Source organism: Dromiciops gliroides, chromosome 2 (genome assembly GCF_019393635.1).
Source record: "Dromiciops gliroides isolate mDroGli1 chromosome 2, mDroGli1.pri, whole genome shotgun sequence".
Lineage (NCBI taxonomy): Eukaryota > Metazoa > Chordata > Mammalia > Microbiotheria > Microbiotheriidae > Dromiciops > Dromiciops gliroides.
In genome coordinates this window covers 191622444-191635490 of record NC_057862.1, presented here as the reverse complement: position 1 = coordinate 191635490, position 13047 = coordinate 191622444, and the positions used below count along the sequence as shown (strand labels likewise).

General features: G+C 38.5%; 1 pseudogene; it reads left to right on the top strand.

Annotated features, from left to right (window-relative positions):
* The first annotated feature begins 6871 nt into the window (after positions 1-6871).
* LOC122738550 lies at positions 6872-13047 on the top strand (annotated as a pseudogene).

The window sequence follows — 13047 nt, the reverse complement described above, 5'->3', positions numbered from 1 at the left end:
TAACCCCATTTGCCTCACTTAAAAAAAAATGACTACAGATAATATAAAATACTTGGAAGTCACCAGCCAAGACATACCCAGAAACTATATGAACACAATTATAAAACACTTTTCATACAAATAAAGACATCTATACAACTGGAGAAATATTAATTGGTTATGGATAGGTCAAATCGATAGAATAAAAATGACAATTCTACCTAAGTTAATGTACTTATTCCATGTCATACCAATCAAATTATCAAAGAATTATTTTATAGAGCTAGAAAAAAAATAATAAAATTCATCTGGAAGAAGAAAAGGTCAAGAGTATCAAGGGAATCAATGGGAAAAAATGCTAAGGAAGGTAGCTTAGTAGTCCCAGATTTCAAACCATGTTACAAAATCCTTATCATGAAAACAATCTGATAGTGGCTAAAAAATAGAGTGGTGGACCTGAATTCAAATCCAGCCTCAGACACTTGACACTAGCTGTGTGACCCTGGGCAAGTCACTTATCCCCCATTGCCCCACAAAAACAAAACAAAACCAAAAATAGAGTGGTGGACCAGTGAAATAGATTAGGTACATAATTTACAGTAGTAAATGACCATAGTAATCTAATATTTGATAAACTCAAAGATCCAAGTTGTGGGGGCAAGAATTCACACCATTTGACATAAATTGCTTAGAAAAATTGGAAAGGAGTTTGGCAGAAACTAGGCATGGATCAACATCTCACACTGTATGCCAAAATAAGGTCAAAATGGAGAAATGATTTAGACATAAAAGGCAACACCATTAGTAAATTAAGGGAACATGGGAAAGTATACCCGTCATGAATAAGGGAAGAGTTTATAATCAAACAAGAGATAGGATCACAGGAAGTAAAGTGTGTAATTTTGATTACATGAAATTAAAAAGCTTTTGCACAAACAAAACTAATGCAGCCAAAATTATAAAGAAAACAGAAAATAGGGGAAATTTTTTTACATCCAGTTTCTATGATAAAGACGTCATTTCTAAATTATAAAGGGAACTGAGCCAAATTTATCAAAAAAAAGGCATTCCCCAATTGATAATCAAAGCATATGAATAGGGAGTTTTCAGAAGAAATCAAAACTATAAATAGTCACATAAAAATGCTCTAAATCACTATTGATTAGAGAAATGCAAATTAAAACAACTCTGAAATACCACCTCAAAACTATCAGATTGGCTAACATGACAGAAAATGAAAATGACAAATGCTGAAGGGGATGTGGAAAAATAAGAACACTAATGTACTGTTGGTGGAGTTGTAAACTTGCCCTTAACCCCAATTGCCTTAAACATCTGGGCCATCTCCAGTTGTCCTGATGTATATCTTGCCACTGAACCCAGATGGCTCTGGAGGAGTGGGTGAGGTTGGTGACCTTGCATAGCCCCCCCTCACTTAAATCCAATCCACTGCAAGTCATGAAATCACCTCTCAGGAGAACAAAGGACAAGCAAATGACAACAACCAATCATTCTGGAGAACAATTTGGAAGTACATTACTACCAAAAGGCTATAAAGCTGTGCATACAGTTATACTCAGCAATTCCCCTATTAGGTCTGTATCCCAAAGAAGTCAAAGAAAAAGGGAAAGAGCCTATTTGTACAAGAATATTTATAACAGTTCTTTTTGTGGTGGCAAAGAATTGGAAACTGAGGGGATGTCCATTAATTGGGGAATTGCTGAACAAGTTGTGGGATATGATTGTGATGGAATACTAATGTGCTATAAGAAATGGCAAGGGGAATGGTTTCAGAAAAAAATGGAAATACATCTGAATTAATGCAAAGTGAAGTGAGTAGAACCAAGAGAACATTTTACATAGTAACAGCAATATTGTAATGATGATCAACTGTGAAAGACTTAGCTACTTTAATCAAGACAATTACGAAGGGTTCATGTTAAAAAAAAAATTCCAGAGAGAAAACTAATGAATACTCAGTGCAGATTAAATCATACTTTTTAACTTTCTTTCTTTCTTTTTTAAACTTTTCTTGCTTTCTTTTGTGTGTTGTTGTTTTGTTGTGTTTTTGTTTTTGTTTTTTTTTGCAACATGGGGCAGCTGGGTGGCAAGTGGAGACCTTGCATAGCCCTTCCTCACTTAAATCCAATTTATTGCAAGTCATGACTTCCAGATGTCATGGTCCTCTTCGAGAAAGGACAAACAACAATATAGAAATGTTTTGCATGAATTGATATCATATTTCTTGCCTTTTCAAAGGGTGGAGAAAGGGCAGGAGGGAGGGAGAGAATTTGGAACCAGAAATTTAAAAAAAATGAATAATGTCATTGGGAAATACTGAATGAAATAAATAAAATATGTATTTTTAAAAGGTAGGATTTGAACCCAAATCTTCCTGACTTCAAGGCCAGTCTTGACTCTTATCAATTATGCTATACTTGGTTTCTATTGAGGTCTTCTAATCTAACTCCCTCACCAGAGATTGCCCCACCTTTACATATCAGCTAAAAACCAAGATCAACAATCATAATTGAAGGAGGCTCAGTGGACAAGTATCTAGTCAAACCTGTAGCCAGAAGAAAAATCTCAGCACATCCCAGTATGGCCTAGCTAGCTCAAGACTGCATGCTCTAATCTGGAACTATGCCCAAAGGGCTATAAAGCTGTGCATACCCTTTGACCCAGCAATACCACTGTTGGGTCTTTTCCCCAAGGAGATCATAGAAAAGGGAAAAGGACCCACATGTTCAAAAATATTTATAGCTGCTCTTTTTGTGGTGACAAGGAATTGGAAATTGAGGGGTTGCCCATCAGTTGGGGAATGGCTGAACAAGTTGTGGTATATGAATGTAATGGAATTCTACTGTGCTGGGAGAAAAGATGAGCAGGAGAAGTTCAGAGAAACCTGGAAGGACTTGCATGAACTGATGATGAGTGAGATGAGCAGAACCAGAAGAACATTATACACAGTATCATCAACATTGTGTGTTGATCAACTGTGATAGACTGGATTCTTCTCACCAATACAGTGGTACAAGAGAGTTCCATGGGACTCATGATGGAAAAGGCTCTCCAAATCCAGAAAAAAAAAAAAGAACTGTGGAATATGGATGCTGATTGAATGATACTATTTCTTTTGTTATTGGTACTGTTGTTTTCCTATTTTGAGGTTTTTCCTTATTGCTCTGATTCTTTTCTTATAGCATGACTGATGCAGAAATATGTTTAATGTTGTTATGTATGTGTATGTGTGTGTGTGTGTGTGTGTGTGTAACCTATAATGGCCTGCTGGGAGGGAGAAAAATTTGAAATTTGAAATCTTATGTAAACAAATGCTGAAAGCTATCTCTAACTGGAAAATAATAAAATACTTTTATTTTAAAAAAGAAGAAGAAATAGAGCTGTAGAACCTGGGCCAAAGGCAATCAATCGCCCATAGTAATGGGCTTTATGAGAGCTTTACTCAAAAGAGTTGTGCCAAGGACCCAAGGTTCAAAAGCAAGAATTCAGCCAGAAACTGAAGTATGGAAGAGGAAATGAGATATTGTGAGATCAATAACATGGGAATTTAGTCAGAGGTATCCACCTTCTTGGCACTATGAGTCACGGGGACTGTATAAGTCACTATAGTAGGGAGAAATCCTTAAGAGAGGGTTTGTTTGTTTGAATTTTTAAATTTTTACTCTTTATAAGTTTATATTCAAATCCTTTCTGTGTTCTTTATTGTGCAAAACCTAAATCTGAAACCTCGTAAGCCAACTGTTTTTAAAGAGGATTGGTGCTCCTCTTACAGAGAATGACAGAGACTAAGATTTTAAATTTCTGTCTGGGTGAGGGCAATGAGCTAGATAAATGATTACACCTCCAAAAAATCACTCAAATAATTGTTTTTGTCTGTAGGTGGCTAGGTGTGGAAGTAGATAGAGCACTGAGCCTGGAGTCAGGAAAATCACAGTTCAAATCTAGTCTGATTTTTAAAACTAGCTGTGTAGGGGCAGCTAGGTGGTGCAGTGGATAGAGCACCCGCCCTGGATTCAGGAGGACCTGAGTTCAAATTCGGCCTCAGACACTTAACACTTACTAGCTGTGTGACCCTGGGCAAGTCACTTAACCCCAATTGCCTCACCCCCCCAAAAAAAAAAAAGATTAAGTTAAAACTAGCTGTGTGACCTGGGGCAAGTTACTTAACCTCCTCGCCAGCTGCCTCCATTTCCTTATCTGTAAAATGAGAATAAAAATAGCACCCACTGGGCAGCTAGGTGGCAAAGTGGATAAAGCACTGGCCCTGAATTCAGGAGGAACTGAGTTTAAATCTGGCCTCAGACACTTGACACTTACTACCTGGGTGACCCTGGGCAAGTCACTTAACCCTCATTGCCCCAGAAAAAAAAAGTCAAATCACAAAAATAAAGTTCCTTGGAACAATAGCACCCATCTCTCAGGGTTGTTGTGAGGATCGAATGAGATCATATGTGTAAAGTGCTTTGCAAAGCTTAAAGTGCTTTATAAATGCTAGCTATTATAATGTCAGGAGGGAGACTGACACAAAGGGTATGTATCTTTTTTTTTTTTTTTTTGCAGGGCAATGGGGGTTAAGTGACTTGCCCAGGGTCACACAGCTAGTAAGTGTCAAGTGTCTGAGGCCGGATTTGAACTCAGGTACTCCTGAATCCAGGGCCGGTGCTTTATCCACTGCGCCACCTAGCTGCCCAAGGGTATGTATCTTAATGATATATATGGCTGTTCTTTCTAAAAGAGCTGATCCCCACTCCTCATCTTGTATATTTGCTCATTCTAGGTGTTTTTAATCTGGGGCCTGTGAGCTTGGTTTTAAAAAATATAGATAGATAGATAACTATTATTTCAGTATAATTGCTTTCCTTTGTTAACCCCCCATATTTTATTTTCCTCACAAGCATGATTTGGAGAAGGGGGTCTGTAGGCTTTTGGCTTCTCCAGATTGCCCAAGGGGTCCATGATTTACAAAAGGCTATGAATCTTTGACATAGAAGATCTACTATTGTGGTGGAAAACCTTCCTTTTGGTCTTTCCATGGGTCCCAGTATAGTGCTCAGGCTGTGTTTTTCAGTTGCATCCAACTCTCCATGACCCCATTTGGGGTTTTCCTGGCAAAGATACTGGAATGATTTGCCATTTTCTTTCCAGGCTGCCCATCTGTTATTCCTTGCTCTTGTTACCTGACTAGCCTCACTCCCTTTTCCAATCATACAATTTATCATATGATTTCTTTTATGTCACTTTTTAGACTGAAGTTATCACTGGCAATATGTCACAGCCTATCTCTGCTCACCAAGTTATCTCCTCATTACCGTTTGGGTCATTCATTTGACATCTTGATTCTTTGGATATTGTGATGTTCCATGATTCTCAACCTAATAGCACCATAAGAATAGGGATACAGACTAGACCTGCTGTCTCATTGAATAGGTAACTCCCAGGTGAGGAAATTGCCTTTGCCAAAACAGGTCAGCATTTTCTCTGCCATTTGTTTGTCCTAGAGATCTTAGAACAGTGGTATCAAACTCAAATCCACTAAGCCACTAAGCTGCCCATAAGATCCTAGGGAGCTGAAAATTGACTTAATCTTTGTTCTATTGCATTTTTATTTTGTTAAACATTTTCTAATTACCTTTTTTTTTTTTTTTTGGTGGGGCAATGGTGAGGGTTAAGTGATTTGCCCAGGATCACTCAGCTAGTAATTTGACAAGTATCTGAGGCTGGATTTGAACTCAGGTCCTCCTGAATCCAGGGCCAGTGCTTTATCCACTGAGCCACCTAGCTGTCCCCTTCCAATTACATTTTTTTTTGTGGGGCAATAGGGGCTAAGTGACTTGCCCAGAGTCACACAGCTAGCAGGTGTCAAGTGTCTGAGGCCGGATTTGAACTCAGGTACTCCTGAATCCAAGGCCGGTGCTTTATCCTCTGTGACACCTAGTTGCCCCTCCAATTACATTTTTTTTTTTAGTGAGGCAATTGGGGTTAAGTGACTTGCCCAGGGTCACACAGCTAGTAAGTGTTAAGTGTCTGAGGTCGGATTTGAACTCAGGTACTCCTGACTCCAGGGCCGGTGCTCTATCCACTGCGCCATCTAGCTGCCCCTCCAATTACATTTTAATCTGGTTGGGGCTCCACTGGAGTGTTGCTCCTAATATGCATGCACATGTAGGCATCACATTAGACATCACTGACTTAGAGCTCTAAGAAGTGATGTGGTCAGGGTCACACAGCTGGTATGCATCAGAAAATTGGGGCAGCTACGTGGCACAGTGGATAGAGCTCCATGCCTGGAGTCAGGAGTCAGTTCTAGTCTGGCCTCAGACACTTATTTAGCTGTGTGACCCTGGGCAAGTCACTTGACCTCTGTCTGCTTAGGTTTCCTCAACTGTAAAAATGGAGACTATAATAGCATCTACTTCCCAGGGTTGTTGTTGCCTGGCAAAAATAATTAAATAGTGTGTGTACATATACTGGGTAACTAGGTGGAGCAATGGATAGTGTTGGGACTGGAGTCAGGAAAATTCATCTTTCTGAGTTCAAATCTAGCCTCAGACACTTATTAGATGGGTGACCCTGGACAAATCACTTAACCCTGTTTGCCTCCATTTCCTCATGTGTCAGATGAGTTGTAGAAGGAAATGGCAAACCATCCCAGTATCTTTGCCAAGAAAGAAAACCTAAATGTGGGGGGGGCGGGAATTTAAGTGTTGGATATAACTGAACAACAACATGCATCAGAGATGCAACCTGAGCTCAGGTCTTCCTATGTGTCTGTTTCTTCACAATAGCACGCTGCCTTTCACAAGATGAATATTGATTTTAAAAAGATGATGGCAGAAAGATCCCTCCATGTCTCTGTGGTGGTTTAAGTACCATGAGCTCCATCGGGACTGAGTATGATCTGTCAGCCTCAACTTTCTCTCCTGATGGAAAAGTTTTTCAAGTTGAATATGCTATGAAAGCAATGGAAAGCAGTAGTACAGCTATTGGAATCAGATGTAAAGATGGTATCATCTTTGGTGTAGAGAAATTAGTTCTTTCTAAATTGTATGAAGAAGGTTCTAACAAATGCCTCTCTCTCTTTTTTTTTTTTTTTTTGGTGAGGCAATTGGGGTTAAGTGAGTTGCCTAAGGTCACACAGCTAGTAAGTGTTAAGTGTCTGAGGCTGGATTTGAACTCAGGTCCTCTTGAATCCAGGACCGGTGCTTTATTCACTGTGCCACCTAGCTGCCCCACAAACACCTCTTTAATGTCAATTAACATATTGGAATGGCAGTAGCAGGTCTGATAGCAGATGCTTGTTCTTTAGCAGACATAGCTAGAGAAGAAGACTCCAACTTCAGGTCTAACTATGGCATAATATTCCACTAAAGCACCTTGTAGAAAGAGTACCATGTATGTACATGCTTACACACTCTACAATGCTGTCAGACCTTTTGGTTGCAGTTTCATGTTAGGGTCCTACGGTGCAAATGATGGAGCACAACTTTATATGATTGACCCATCAGGTGTTTCATATGGTTATTGGGGATGTGCCGTTGGTAAAGCCAGACAAGCAGCAAAAACAGAGATAGAGAAACTCCAGATGAAAGAAATGACTTGTCATGATGTTGTTAAAGAAGTTGCAAAAATAATCTATATAGTATGTGATGAAGTTAAGGACAAAGCTTTTGAACTAGAGCTCAGTTGGGTTGGAGAAGTGACCAAAGGAAGGCACGAAATTGTTCCAAAAGATATAAGAGAAGAAGCAGAGAAATATGCCAAGGAATCTTTGAAAGAAGATGATGAATCAGATGATAATGTAACAATGAGTGCTGCAATACTTTTAAAAAAAAATGTTTTACATGTAAACTATGTAGAAGTAGCATCCTGTGGATTATTACCCCAGTGACAAATTACCAATTTATTCTTTTTTTTTTTAATTAGGCAATTGGGGTTAAGTGACTTGCTCAGAGTCACACAGCTAGTAAGTGTTAAGTGTCTGAGGCCAGATTTGAACTCAGGTACTCCTGACTCCAGGACTGGTGTTCTATCCACTGCGCCACCTAGCTGCCCCTAAATTACCAATTTATTAAAAATTTATCTTGCAAAAAAAAAAAAGATGGTGGCTGGGGGGGGGTGTATTTCTGTATTTCAAGGAGCATTTTGGCATTGTTAGAGTACTGAACAATATCCCAAATGCAATGCACTTTTTTACTTGCTTTTAGACTTGGCTCATTGTCCTTCTACAGTGAACTTTGAACCATGAAACAGAATTAATTCTAAAACTTCTTAAAAATTCAATATCTTATTGCCTTATGAAAAAAATGCTTTAAATCACTATTGATTATAGAAATGCACATTAAAGCTACTCTGAGGGCACCACTTCACACCTATCAGATTGGCTAATATAACAAAAAAAGAAAATAATAAATGTTGGAGAAGCTGTGGAAAAATTGGAACACTAATGCATTGTTAGTGGAGTTGTGAACTGATCCAACCATTCTGGAAAGCAATTTGGAACTATACTCAAAGGGCTATAAAACTGCATATCCTTTGACACAGTAATACCACTACTAGGTCTGTATCCCAAAGAGATCACAAAAAAAGGAAAAGGACCCACATACACAAAAATATTTACAGCAGCTCTCTTTGTGGTAGCAAAGAATTGGAAATCATGGGGATGCCCATCAATTTGGGAATGGCTGAACAAGTTGTGGTATATGAATGTAATGTATACTATTGTGCTATAAGAAATGATGGACAGGCAGATTTCAGAAAAACTTTGAAAGACTTAAGTGGATTGATGTTGAGTAAAGTGAGCAGAACCAAGAGAATATTGTACATAGTAACAGCAACATTGTGTGATAATCAACTGTAATAGACTTAGCTCTTCTCAGCAGTGCAATGATCCAAGACAATTCCAAAGGACTCATGATGGAAAATGCTCTCTGCATCCAGAAAAAAGAACTGTGGAATCTGAATGCAGACTGAACCATACTGTTTCTACTTTTTTTGTTTTTTGTTTTTCTTTTTTGAGGTTTTTCCCTTTTGTTCTGATTCTTCTTTCACGATGTGACTAATACAGAAAATTTTTAAAATGTAATATCTTTTTGTTGCCTCTACTTCCTTCCATCTCCAGATTTTTTGGATGTCCAGTGATCAGCAGAGTAATCTGCCCCTTTTGTATATTTTTTCTGGGTAGTAGGAAATAATGGAGAGCAGCTAGGTGGCACAGTGGATAGAGTACAGGGCATAAAGTCAGGAAGACTCATCTTCCTGAGTTCAAATCTGGCCTCAGACACTTACTAGCTATGTGACCCTGGGTGAGTCACTTAACCCTGTTTGCCTCAGTTTCCTCTTCTGTAAAATGAGCTGGAGGAAGAAATGGCAAACCGCTCCAGTATCTTTGCCAAGAAAACCCATATGGAGTCATGGAGGGTCAGACATAAGTGGAAAATGACTGAACAACAAGAAGTAACAGTGACTTGAGACCCCTGGAAACTTAAATGATTTGGTAATATGGATTTGCTTAGTTTGCTATATGGAAATCATTTACTCATACAAGGATTCCCTCTCATCTAGTTTCTTGTAAACTAGTTGTAAATCTAGTTCCTTCCTCTAGTCTAAAAAACCCCTTATAGGTATAAAAACAGTTGAAGGTAGGGCAGCATGCAGAAGCCCTTGGGAAGTGGGGTTGGTGTGGAGAGGTGAGAAAAGGGTGAAATCCTGCTGGGAGAGATGGAGGCAGGGAGTAATTACAAGCACAGAGTGGCACAGGCCATTGGAGTGACACCTGGTAAAGTGTAGGGACTTTAGTATCGCTGCCCTGGGGCAGGTGATAAACAAACAAACCTATTCACTCCATGCTAATTATAGTTCTGATCATTGACATGCCTTATAAACCAGCAAAGTTTCAATCAAACTGTCTATAATCAATATTTCTGTTTCTTAGCTCTCTCTTTAGGTTCTGTGGTACTGTCCTAGCCTCAGTTTTTATTTTTTCCATTCCCAGGCCCCTTCTCTCTCTCTCTCTCCCCCTGCCCCCCAAAGTTCTACCCTGGGTTCAGATCTCATCTGTCTCTGAATGATTCATAGAAGTAACTCTCTAGCCCTAACCTGTCTTTCCTGTCCAGTCTCAGTCTACAGACTATTTTCAAGTGGAGGTCCAACTACCACTTGAAATTAAACATGATAAACATGATATCTTCCCTTCTGATCATTTTGTTCTTCCCAACTCTCAGAGAATAAAGTGATTCTATCTATCCATGCCAACACCTCCACGGCGACTGCATTCTCCCAAATAGAAAGAGGGTTATATGGGCTAAAGCACTGGAGTAACCAAGATAGACCTGCTCAAGAACCTAACCAGAATCAAGAATATAAGTCCAGAAAAACAGTTGCTGGCTTAAAGGTAGCTGGGAAAACTGTTCTTCAATGATACCATGGAAAGCATCAACTCTGGCTTGTTAGATACATGGCAATAGTACTGAGTACTGGTAATCTGGGACTATCATATGCTGTACTTGGTGAAGGGAAAGTTGCAATGAATGCAAAGAACCATCTATTTCTCAGATTGTCTACAAACGTTAATTTAACTGTTGTTATTCTTAATGTTTGTTCTTTGTCCATTGACAAACAAATTGACAAACCAAATAGGGGAAATGAACTATATCAGTGTTGACATTCTTGCTGTAAATGAAAACAGAAGCTATAAACAGAAGCTAAATGGAAAAATTGTTCAAAAGTCCTCCCCAAAGAGGTAGACAAAAGAATTTAATGGAGTTGGTTTCATCACATGCCCAACGGCATTAAGAAATTTTATTTCATGAGATACTTGGTTGCTTTGCAAAACACATGAAGCAGAGCACCATGAAAGTAATTACATCTTATGTGCCAACCTTCAATATGGAGGAGGAAGTTCAGATATTCTAGTAAGAACTTGATGAGATTGTCCAAATTAAGTCAACACAGAATTTGATACTTGGTAATACAAAAGTGAGTATGGAAAGAATGGTGAAAATGAAGTTGAAAATCAAGATCAGCTTCAAGAAATGAAGGACTGCCCATCAATTGGGGAATGGCTGAACAAGTTGTGGTATATGAATGTACTAGAATACTATTGTGCTGTAAGAAATGATGAGTAGGTAGATTTCTGAAAAACCTGGAAAGACTTACATGAATTGATGCTGAGTGAAGTGAGCAGAACCAAGAGAGCATTGTACACAGTATCAACATTGTGTGAGAATCAACTGTGATAGACTTAGCTATTCTCAGAATACAATGATGTAAGATAATGCCAAAAGACTCATCATGGAAAATGCTCTCCACATCCAGAAAAAGAACTATGGAATCTGAATGTAGATTAAAGCATACTATTTTCACTTATGTTGTTATTTTTTTTAGTTGTTTCTTCTTTCTTGTGTTTTTTCCCTTTTATTCTAATTCTCTCACAACATGACTAATGTGGAAATATTTTTAACTTGAATGTAATGTATAACCTACATCAGATTGCTTGCTGGCTTCAGGAAGGGAGAAGGGAAGGAGGGTCGGAGAAAAATTCAGAACTCAAAATGAATGTTGAAAACTAGCATCACATATAATTAGAAAAAATGAACTAAAATACTAAGAGAAGGGGCAGCTAGGTGGCGCAGTGGATAGAGCACTGGCCCTGGAGTCAGGAGGACCTGAGTTCAAATCTGACCTCAGACACTTGACACTTACTAGCTGTGTGACCCTGGGCAAGTCACTTAACCCTAATTGCCCCACCAAAAAAAAAAAAAAGAAAAAGAAAAAAAAGAAATGAAAGACTAATAGCTTCTGGCCCAGTCAATTCTCATGACTGGATATCATGAATCCTTTTTTTTTTTTTTGTACTTTAAAAAGTTTTATTGACATCTTTCATTTTTACATCAAATTAATTTCTGAATAGATCCCTCCTGTCTCTTTCACTCAAAGAACCTTCTCTTGAACAAAGATTATAACCAAAGCTGTACAAGAGCAAAAACACCACAAAAATTGACCATATCTGATAGAATGTACAGTATTCTGTCCCCACAGTCTCCTACCTTTCTAACAAAAAAAGGGAGAGTATATTTTATTATCTCATCTCAGTATTGTCTTATTTTTCTTTTAGCCTGATTGTTGTAGTCCTTGTAAATGTCATTTTCCTGGTTCTGCTTATTTCACTCTGTATCAGTTAATAAAAGTCTTGCCCTGAGTCTCTGAATAATATTTGTTATTTCTTATGTTGTAATAATGTTCAGTTTGATTCACATCACAAATTGTGATATTTTATGATGTTCTTGACACATAATAGGCACTTTAATAATTGTGTTCTTTCTTCCCTCTTCCCCTGATCAATTTTGTTTTCAGTTCTTTGCCACCACAGAAAGAGCTGCTATGAATATCTTCTTTCTATCTTTCAGAAGAGCTGGGACAGCATACTTGTGTGTACTAAGCAAGGTTTGAACAGCTTTTCTCCTATATGTAATCACCCATGAGAAATTTTAAGACTTTGCTATAACAAACTTAACTTGATTTGCCACAAAATAAGTACCTATATGGCGTGGAGAGCATTTCTGGCATTTAAAATATGTCTCTTTAGGAAAAGTAGTATTTAAAGAGCAGTACTATACAGTGGATAGATATTCAGGCTCAGAGTAAGAAAGGTATGGGTTCAAGTCCCATTTCTGACATTTTGTGCTTGTGTCACCCTGGGCAAGTTACCTTTTAGTGACCCTCCAGGTATCTCTCTAAGACTATACTTTTCAGAACAGTTGCTGATCTGCACTGGTAGAAGGAATTTCCTCATGCAGTTTCCTACACCAATTACATCACAGATTCAGACTGATTTTTTTTTTTTGTGGGGCAATGAGGGTTAAGTGACTTACCCGGGGTCACACAGCTACTGTCAAGTGTCTGAGGCCGGATTTGAACTCAGGTCCTCCTGAATCCAGGGCTGGTGCTTTATCCACTGGGCCACCTAGGTGCCTCCAGACTGATTTTTTAAAAAGTATCCTTGGTTTCATTTCTTTGTGTGTTGTACCCTAGGTAGCTGTCTACCCTTAG